This window comes from Patella vulgata, chromosome 8 (genome assembly GCF_932274485.2).
Source record: "Patella vulgata chromosome 8, xgPatVulg1.2, whole genome shotgun sequence".
NCBI classification, from domain to species: domain Eukaryota; kingdom Metazoa; phylum Mollusca; class Gastropoda; family Patellidae; genus Patella; species Patella vulgata.
In genome coordinates, this window is record NC_065886.2 from 54,066,262 (window position 1) to 54,077,504 (window position 11,243).

An 11,243-nucleotide genomic window follows, 5' to 3' on the forward strand; every position below is an offset into this window, starting at 1 on the left:
AGATGTTCTAGAAGTAGGAGAATTAGCTAAATTAGGTAAGTAAAAAGACAATCTCTACCTGTTAAAAAGGATGATTGAAAGACATAATTTCTACCTGAATAAAATAATGATCGGTTTCAATATATTGCAAGAGTTTAGACAAATAAAGACTCAAATATTCCAAGATATGTTTTATAGAGTTGATAGATGTTCTGTTCTTCTGCCAATAACATTGTTTCTGTTAAGTATTTAACTAAATGGAGATATTTCATAATCTTTCTACCAAACCATTCCTGGTTCACAATGTTTTCTTAATGCAACAATCCCTCAGCTTTCTGGGCAGTAATGTGTATTATGGTTATAGCAATGTTTTCCTAATGCAACCATCCCTTAGCTTTCTGGGCTGTAAATGTGTATTATGTCAGTGATGGTCTGATTCTGATATTTATTCACATATCACTTGCTCATTAACCAGGAATTCTGGGTGTTCGATCCCAATGTTGGCCGAGAAAGTTCCCCACGATATTCCAGCATGGCCTTTTCCCTCGTCAATGGTCATTCGGATGCGACGAAGAAAACCCTAAGGTCCAGCGTACAGATAAAAGAACCCTTAACAGTTGGAATTTACTTGCTGTCTGGGCCAAACTTCAAGCAATACACACATGGTGAATGCTCATCTTCATTAGTGCAGTTGGAGCAGAACAGTAGGATGTTAAGGGGAGGCACTGCTTGACAAATATGAATTTTAAAATAACTGGCTTCTAATAATGCTATCAACTTGAAATTTCCAGGAATTGTTCACATCGACAAAATAGGCTAATCGGCAGTTTTGGGGGAATCTGCTTTACTGGTTACCATGGAAACAAAAAAAATCATTTTTACTGCTTAAAAAAAATCGTTCTCTGAAAGTATCAAAGGTAGAAGCCTGGAACTTTTTTTAAAATGTTCCTAGGACATTTCTCTGTGCAATTATCAATATAGTGTTGTTATTGTGTCCTTACATGTCATTCTATGTCAACAAAACAAAAATTATGAAAAATGTTGTTTTCAATGAGAGATTTCAAATGCCAATTTACTACACTAAAAATTCATTTAGAGTACTGAAATCCTTATTTGCATGGAACTAACATTACTTAAGTATGTGTGTAAGTTTCAGACATATCTGTTGTAAACTTTTCAAGAACGATTTTTTGTAAGGTTTGTCGACTGTTGATATTTTACTTTTTGAGAAATTAAGACATAAAGAGGTAAAACAGCAAAATTTGAATTGCAAGAGTGTTCAAAAGTGCATTTTTTCTATCATAAACCACTTTATATGTATTTTCTTTAATTACAAGTGAAATAAAAATGAATGAACATCACAAATATGCAAATATAAAAAATCGATAATTTGAGTCAAAATTGACATTTGTCGACCCTTGCCTCCCCTTAAACCTCATTTCATTAATTAATTCACTTGGACAAATGAAATGAAATGAAATGGGGTTTAATGTGCTACTGTTCTGCTCCGAACTGGGCTAATAAAGACGGCGACGTTGACAAAGTTGAATACCAGAATGTTACTGTTATCATTATTTTGTTATGCCTAATTATTTGCATAAAAACTTGAACTAATGTTTCAGGTTGCTGACTACACAAAAGATAATTTTGTACCCTTTAATTATATTCTGGTTGATATATTTCAGCATATTGTTGATATATTATAATGATATTATTGTTGATATATTATAATGATATTATTGTTGATATATTATAATGATATTATTGTTGATATATTATAATGATATTATTGTTGATATATTATAATGATATTATTGTTGATATATTATAATGATATTGTTGTTGATGATATTGTTGTTGATGATATTGTTGTTGATATATTATAATGATATTGTTGTTGATGTTATTGTTGATATATTTCAGCATATTATAATGATATTGTTGTTGGAGCTGTGTGTTGTAGAGTAGATACATCAGATAATCAGAGAAGATTATATATAATGACATTGGGTTGTTTGGCTTCATATAGAAGATTACATATAGGTAAATTATAGCAGTTGGAGAAAATTTAATGTTAATGAGGAAGATGAGCTTTAGATCAAAATATCTGCCTTACATCGTACGTGTCAATTGACAGGGTTTCAATCCCAGTTCCGTACACGACTAGGGGGCTGCTTAACCATGTAAGGTTCCCTGCTAAAAATCCCCCATATACAAGCAAACCATTGAAATTAAATTGTACTATATTTTAGTCCTGAAATGACCTAGTATGTTAAGTTGAAGTTAAAGTCTGGGGGATCACGTGGCTAAGTGGGTAAGACGCTAGCTCGCTAGCCTGGAGGTCGGGTGTTCGATCCCTGCATTGGCCGAGAAAGTTCATCCAGATTTTCCGGCGTGGTTCTCCCTTGTCAGTGATGCAGGACGGAGGGGCTGACAAGAAAAGCTGTCTAGTCGTTCGGATGGGACGAAAAACCAAGGTCCCGTGTACACATTGGCGTGCACGTAAAAGATCCCTTGGCAGTAGTAGGCCGTAGTGCCGCTGCCCGGGCAAAATTTCCCTCATAGCACACTGTATGGCGTATGCCCGTCTTCATTAGCCCAGGTTAGGAGCAGAACAGTAGGACGTTAAACTCCATTTCATTTCATTTTGAAGTTAAAGTCTATTTCCCTCTCTCTGGTTTAATATTTTCCCATTGGGTTTTTTGGAGTTACTTCCCTTGATACAGTAGTACACTAAAGTAATAGAATAGATTATATTTGTACTTACTTAAAAAACAATCTTACAAATATTTATAATTTCTAAGATACAAAAATCCCCCCCCCCCCCCAAAAAAAATAAAACAAAAAAAAACATGATAGATACAACATCTGATTGACACCAATCAAATAAAACTTCATCTTGAATCAATGATTGGTGCAAATGATTCAAAAATCAGTTTTTTTTATTGTCCTGATCCAACAGACCAATATCCTTAAGACTGGTCCAGTCCCAACATTCATCAGATATACATGTATGATAGGAATGGATGACAAGAGTCTACTATAAATATCCCATATGTCATCAACCCAGATGTCATATTAAATTGGCTCTAGCTATATTCCGACCTTTTAAAATTTGCATCTAAAATACAGAAAATTGTAAACTGGGAGAATTCTAATTGAAATATGATACTATATTTCTGTGTAACATCAGGTAGTGTTCCAGTTATAGCTAACTATGACATTATATTTCTGTGTAACATCAGGTAGTGTTCCAGTTATAGCTAACTATGACATTATATTTCTGTGTAACATCAGGTAGTGTTACAGTTATAGCTAACTATGATATTATATTTCTGTATAACTTCAGGTAGTGTTACAGTTATAGCTAACTATGATATTATATTTCTGTATAACTTCAGGTAGTGTCATGGTGAAACATGTTCTTAATATCTGTGAAAAAGATGGAAACTTTGATAATGTTTTCCTGTAAGTACTCATTGATTTTACAAACAAATTTACTCCAAATCATGTTAAACAGAAATACATAAACAGGAATGGCATTAAAGACTGTAAATATAGCTTGTTGGAAACAATAAATCTTAACATACATCATGGCCGTTGGTGTTATTTAATTTCATGTAAAACATGTGAAGGATATCCATTCATTTCTAATCTTGTAAATACAAACACTCACTTTTCAGCCCTGAATTTTGTTCCAGCATTTTGTCTTTAAAGAATAACAGGCACCTTAGTCACATGCTAATTGACAGAAGTTAATGGCTTGAAGACTCAGTCTATTGTGTTTTAGTCTCTCCTCCCCAGTTCGAATCCATGAGGTGGGTTGGATGGCCGAAGGGTTAGCACGTGCGTGTTGTATCATAAGGTCTGTCATTGAGTCAACTGGCGTGGTTTCGATTCCCCAGTTGTACGTGACAAGGAGTAGGGTCGCCTGTCCATCCTCATGGGTTTTCTCCAGGTCCTCCGGTTCCCTTCCACTGCTAAAGACCCCTATGTGCAAGTAAATTATTGAAGTAAAATTGAACCATATGTTAGTTCCAAAATGACTTAGTTTGTGTCAGTGGAGTTTAAACTCTCCCCCCCCCCCCCACCCCCCACCCAAATCAACCAGTAGAATGTGAAAACATTAGTCTGTAAAAGATTAATTAACGATTGTCGTGTGGAATGATTTTTGTGAGTTTTTTTTCTAAACATAATGTGACTTTGTTTTAAATTACAGACATGTCCAGGTTAATAATGAAGGAGCGATCAGCTTTTATGAAAAGTTTGGATTTGAAATCGTGGAAGAGAAAAAGAATTATTATAAAAGAATAGAACCGACGGATGCTTACGTGTTACAGAAATCATTCAGAAATACACCGAAATCAACAACAACTAATGGTGAAACAAACAGCACGGTGGAAAAAAAATCTTAAAACAATGATGAATAGAAACTCTGTGATAAAAATGATAATACTTACCTTCTAGGGTTATACTAATATTTGTTACACCATATAATTTATATAGTTATTTATCCATTCAGGATAATCACTATTTATTCCTGTTCAATACAATCTGATTAAAACACACATCCTATTTTGTTTCATTTTTTATAGTTCAAAATTTCGATTTATTGTCTTTATACACTAGGATCTGGAAGAGTTGTTATATATATATAACAGGTGTTTTGGTTGATGTGAGGGATTAGCCAATGAAATGGTCTGTTACGGCGGGTTCTTAGCGTACGATACACAGAACAATGGGTAAACCACTAGAAATGTCAACGCTGATTGATTAATCAATGTCTGACGTCATAGGGTTAAAACACACTCGTATGACCCCTGGTGCGACCTCCCACTACAACCGGACAGATCTTCATGTAGTGTAGGCCATCGAAAGTATAAAAAAACAAAATATAAATGTGTATTTTAATGAGATTGTGTTAAATGGGAATGTTATCACAAGACATGAAAGGTAAACTTGTATTAGCTAGATCATCTTAAATATCCATAGTAAACACCAAGATCCCATTAATAGAAGTGACAAAGTTGGGTCAGTTGTTGGCCACACCTTGTAAACACCAAGATGCCATTAATAGAAGTGACAAAGTTGGGTCAGTTGTTGGCCACACCTTCAGGATTTTCTCTCGGTACTCTGGTTTCCTCCCACTTCTAAAAATATCCTGCATGCAAGGAAATTATTGTTTCGTGTCCACAGATATTAAGCTCCACTTCCGTCTCTTTCGAAATGCTATATTCATTTAAGATTTTCGGTAAAAATGCTTTTCCTTAAAAAAATGTCAAAAACATACTCTGTGTATATTTATAACTATGGGTATATTGCATGTGGGTTCTTTTATTTGAGATTAGATTCAAGGAACAAATTAATGATTTTAATATGTTTTCATATTTACATCTCTTCTCAAAACCAGATATTTGACCCCACAGAACATACAATACATTTGTTTGTAGCCTGTCTCCTGATAGGATGAAAATGGAAGCCATTTGTGAAATGTTCCCATATTTTTTTTCTCTTATCTCTTTGTTAAATTTTTAAAAAAATACTTGCTTCAGCTTTTTTCTTATTACTTTTACTTCATCATGTTGGTTGCTTTCCCTGTCTTAAAAGTGTGCATTTTGAGTGCTAAATTTGTTTCTTGTAGATATTCATTTGTCATCATCTAAGGATAAAAATGGTTAATTTTCTATGAAAATACCCAAAACAAAATTTTGAAAATGATGTCAATGATTCTAAAACAACATTTAATTTGTTCTTTTGTAATTAAATATTATGTGACATAAAGTTGGTTATGAAAAAAAACAAGTTTCCAATGTTTGTTGTATTTGAGAATACTACTTGAAATGTATATTAAATTCACAGATAATGTAAATACGACATCACTGGGATAATAAAGATTAAACTAGGCCCATGTTCTAACCATTGTTGATAGGTAATAATGAGTGCTGTGATAAAATTAGACTCACTGAGAGCGAGTTCTCTCCCTTCTTTCTCTTGCTGACATTAATTTGTTTGTTTTTTAACAAAAAAAAATAATAATTTGTATTGTAAGAAAAATAAAGATGTATCTTTTAAATTTTTATTTTATTGTGTTTTTTTTAATGTTTTTGGAGGTCTGGGAAAGAGCCGATGCATGTTACTGGTAAAACTACGGAGGATTAAATCACTAAAAACTATCTGAATAAATGCCTTTGACACAGCCGCCATACTGAATTGGTTTCGTCAATATTTCACGTCCAGTAAAATAATCGAAAAAGGAAATATAAAGCCTATTCGTGGCGATTATTTTTCGTTTAAGTTTATTAATATGCACATCGGTCAAAACATCATTAAAATGGCCAATCGTCGGCAAATACAGATAACGCGGATAACGATGTTGTAACTGATAGTCTTTTTATTCTATGTTCACTGGTCGTGGGTTCGCTCCCGGTGTGGCCGAGGAAGTTCATCAGGATTTTCCGACCTGGTTTCTCCTTATCAGTGGTGCCATGGTAGTTGGAATTGGATATAAGAGTAGGCCGAAGCGCTGCTGTCCGGGCAACATTTGTATGGCGTATGCCCGTCTTCATTAACCGCGTCGGAGCAGAACAGTAGCATGTTAAACGCCATTTCATTTCCATTCTATAAATGTGTTGGACCACTGTCTTCATGAGCCCAGTAACAGGTGTAACCTTAAACCCAATTTACTAGGTCAAATTCAATAGTACAAATGTTTGAGCTAGAGGGTTCCCCTCTTCTTTCCTGATGCGGGAAAAATTGACCTGACCATTTTCAACAGAGTGTATATCCAAATTTACCTTACTTGCCAAATGTTTTGATGGTGATAGTGTGAACCCAGGTTAATTAAAGATACATTATGGAAGATAACATAAAAAAAAAGGCTGGCAGTTCTCGCTATAATAGTTAAATAATAGATATTGTAACGGGAATATGCTGAAAGTTTCAGTAAATTACTTAACTCTAGGCCGAGAAATACTCATTTCAATAACATTGTACCCGCGATTGTCGTTGTTACCGTTGTACCGATAATAAAGTCTCGAGTATCCATATTTCCGGTTAATCATTTGCTGTTGAACGGTAGATCGGATTCAAATCCAATAAAATTCGGAAGCATCGGATGACATCTAGAGTTGATTATGGTCTGGATAAGTTAATTAATGTCTAATTAATAATTTAGATAACATTTCAGGCCTAAAGAAAGACCTGCAATAGGCAGATTTAGCTCTTGCATAATGTATGTTGAATTGAGTTTTTTTTGTCGCCCGCTATTAGATTCCCCGATTGTACATGACAAGGAGTACTTCGTGGGTTTTCTCCCGCGGATTATTGAAATAAAACTGAAATGACTTTATTATAGTTTGTGTCGAGTGGACGTTGACCCCCCACTCTCCATATCTCTCTCGGATGACACAGACATCAAACTGCTGTAACGTATAATTCAATATCTTGTGTCTGAATAACAATAATTGGCAACACAGATGGTTATGACTGTATTTTGAACAATGACTTATCGTCGATAACTGGGACGGTATAAACACGGGCGAACCGATATAAACTAGATATTCTGTAATAACAGGTCTGGAAGCTATTAGATTCTAGCTGTCTTTCAAACTGTGATGAATACCATATATCATTAAAAGCAGTTTATATAATCAAATGAAATATGATTTAACATCGTACGTCCTCTGATCGATATATGAAAACCAAAAGTCATAATTTGCAATCACTGTTCCCCAACTCCGTAGGTGTCGATGGCGTTTAACGTACACTCGACAAACTTGCGTAAGGTTGTTTTGTAATGGGAGGAAACCAGAGGACACGGAGACATCCCTACTAACTGTGAAGAGATACCAGAGGACACGGAGACAACCCTACTAGCTGTGAAGAGAAACTAGAGGACACGGAGACAACCCTACTAGCTGTGAAGAGATACCAGATGACACGGAGACAACCCTACTAGCTGGGAAGAGATACCAGAGGACACGGAGACAACCCTACTAGCTGTGAAGAGAAACTAGAGGACACGGAGACAACCCTACTAGCTGGGAAGAGATACCAGATGACACGGAGACAACCCTACTAGCTGGGAAGAGATACCAGAGGACACGGAGACAACCCTACTAGCTGTGAAGAGAAACTAGAGGACATGGCGACAACCCTACTAGCTGGGAAGAGAAACTAGAGGACACGGAGACAACCCTATTAGCTGGGAAGAGATACCAGAGGACATGGCGACAACCCTACTAGCTATGAAGAGAAACTAGAGGACACGGAGACAACCCTACTAGCTGGGAAGAGAAACTAGAGGACACGGCGACAACCCTATTAGCTGTGAAGAGATACCAGAGGACACGGAGACAACCCTATTAGCTGGGAAGAGAAACTAGAGGACACGGAGACAACCCTACTAGCTGTGAAGAGAAACTAGAGGACACGGAGACAACCCTACTAGATGTGAAGAGATACCAGAGAACACGGAGACAACTCTACTAGCTGTGAAGAGATACCAGAGAACACGGAGACAACCCTATTAGCGGTGAAGAGAAACTAGAGGACACGGAGACAACCCTATTAGCTGGGAAGAGAAACTAGAGGACACGGAGACAACCCTATTAGCTGGGAAGAGAAACTACGTCATTTAACCCAATCAAAGACCCTGTATCCATATGTTCTCTAGAGCCCAATATAATATGCCGAACAAATCTTTCATTAATCGTAGCCGTAGGTGTTTTGGCGATAATTTCGAAAATTCTTGACATTTTGTACTCAGCGGCGGCACCAGCCGCCGGGGGTGGGGGTGGGTGGGGTGGGGTGGGGTGGAGGTGCAATGCTGGAGCGAGGTTCCAAATTGAAGGGGAGGGGGCGAAAAGAAAATTTTGAAAAATAACTGCCGGAAACGCGGTCTGGGAGTATTTCAGGCAGGTACCATCGAGATAAATAGATCTGTTTTTTACTCAAAAACAGTAAAAAAAATTATAAAAAACCGGGCCGAAATGCAATAATTCAACAATAAAGCGCAGGCTGCTATCAGAATATCGCCAAAATAACGATTTTGATATAAACTATTGCTAAATCATTCCCAAATTCATAGGAGGAGATTTCTTGAATTAGGGTACATTGTCCAAGTCCAACTTTTCCCGTCTAAAAGGTATATCAGCCAAATTGAGGAGATGCTTGTCACAAAATACCGTCTACCATCTTATCATTAGCTTAACATCAGATCAGGATCGTATAAAGCACTTCTATAGTGGTTCACGTGTTATTGTTTATAGTAGGTTTACAGCAGGATGGGTTCGGTAAGTATTCAAGTATATGACAGTGGGAATGTAGGATTTAACCACCGTAGAAGGGAATGATTACAGAAACATACGGGGAAGGGGTTGGGGTGTCTAGAGGGTTCCTTCTCCTTTAGTTTACTGTCTAAACTATTAACATCAATATTTATCATGATTATCTGATTTGTAAATTGTATCTTTGTTTGATTTAATTGTATTTAATATAATGATAAAATTTAGAAATATAAAAAATTACAGTTCACCAGAATCATACAACGAAAAACAAATCCCCAACAACAAAGTTCCAAATACCAATTTTGCGAAACTATTGTCAACAAACATTTCTCTAAATTCATCTAGCTTGAATATTATGACGATAGATGACGCTGTGGCTGTCAAAAGGCCCTACCAGTTTTTTGATAATATACATTCGTCCTTGTACTTATTATAACACCACAGTAATTAATTTAATTAATTGTTTTTAATAGCATGTTCTAATATTATATGTCATACTAATGGCTATCACTGTTATCTCTCTCGTAATATTATCGGGCCTGAACTATATATAATCTTATTAATAAAACATAGCAAGTCTAATTTAAGCGCACTTATATTACAGTAATTAATTTTTTAAAAGCATGTTCTAATATTATATGTCACCGTAATGTCTATCAATGTCAAATTTCTGTTATCTCTCACCACTACGGAATAATCCTGGATGATATTGTCAATAGTTATCAAGTCCATCATAAGTGTCTACTTGATTATCAGTTTCATTGCATGTAATTGTTCGAAACTATTGATTTATTGCATAATGATATTAGTATTTTCTTCTAAAGAATATTACATCCTACTCCCCTTTCCACTGACATTTCAACAGTTTTAGAAAAAAGATAGGATAGAAATTAAATATTAGCACTTTAGTGTGTGATGAACCAATGTATGGGAGTAATGATGGATGCCAGATCTGATTTGACATTGTTCAACCTTTTGCACTATAGCTAGGAAGTGACATTATCGAAGAATCCTTTTTTTTAAAAAAAATCCACAAATGAAATATCCATTATCACATATTTGTGGTGGGTCGATTTTCCTTCCTGACTGGCTTGTAACAGGATAAACAGGTTGTTTTCCATAATAAAGCCCACCAGCACCATGGAATCAACCAGGATAATGTATTATATTTAATGTAGGGCAAAGTAAAACTAAATCTTTGGAGTGAGATACGAGTCGATTATTATTTAATGACACGTGTTTCGGGTTTAGTAAAATATAACCGATACTAAAGTTAAAAGAGGAACGACAAATATGATTAACAATACCTGGAAAATTACTAATATAAAACCGGAAAGCAACAGCGTATTTACACGTGGATTTGGGGCGGGGAAGCATCGAAGGTTTCAACACTTCAGATCACAAGGTTTGTCATCAAAGTTTTCAGTTTTGATTCCATACGTCTACAATCTAATTAAAATGCAGATCTATATTTCATTTCGTTTTTTTATATCCTTCGATAGCCTAAACTACATGAAGGTCTGACCAATTTTACTGGAAGGTCGTGTCAGGGGTCATATGAGTGGCTTTTAACCCTAGGACGTCAGACGTTGATTAATCAATCAGCGTTGACGTTTCTAGTGGTTTACCCACAGTTCCGTGCATGTCACGCCAATAAATCGCCGTAACAGACCGTTTCATTGGCTAATTCCTCACATCATCCAGAACGCAGGTTATAACAACTCTTCCAGATCCTAGTGTAGTACAGACAAATAAAACGAAATTTTAAACTATAAAAAACGAAACGAAATAGGTTCTGTGTTTTAATCAGATGAACACTTCTAGAATTGGGGTCTCTACCAGGTCTTCAGTTTCCAGCCCCTGGTAAAGATTCCTGCGCACACGTTTGTGTGGGTGTTGACATTCGGTGTATTCTGGTATTTCATCAAGAGTTTTTTTTTTAATTTCATCTCGCTGTAAACCATTTGAATTCACAAA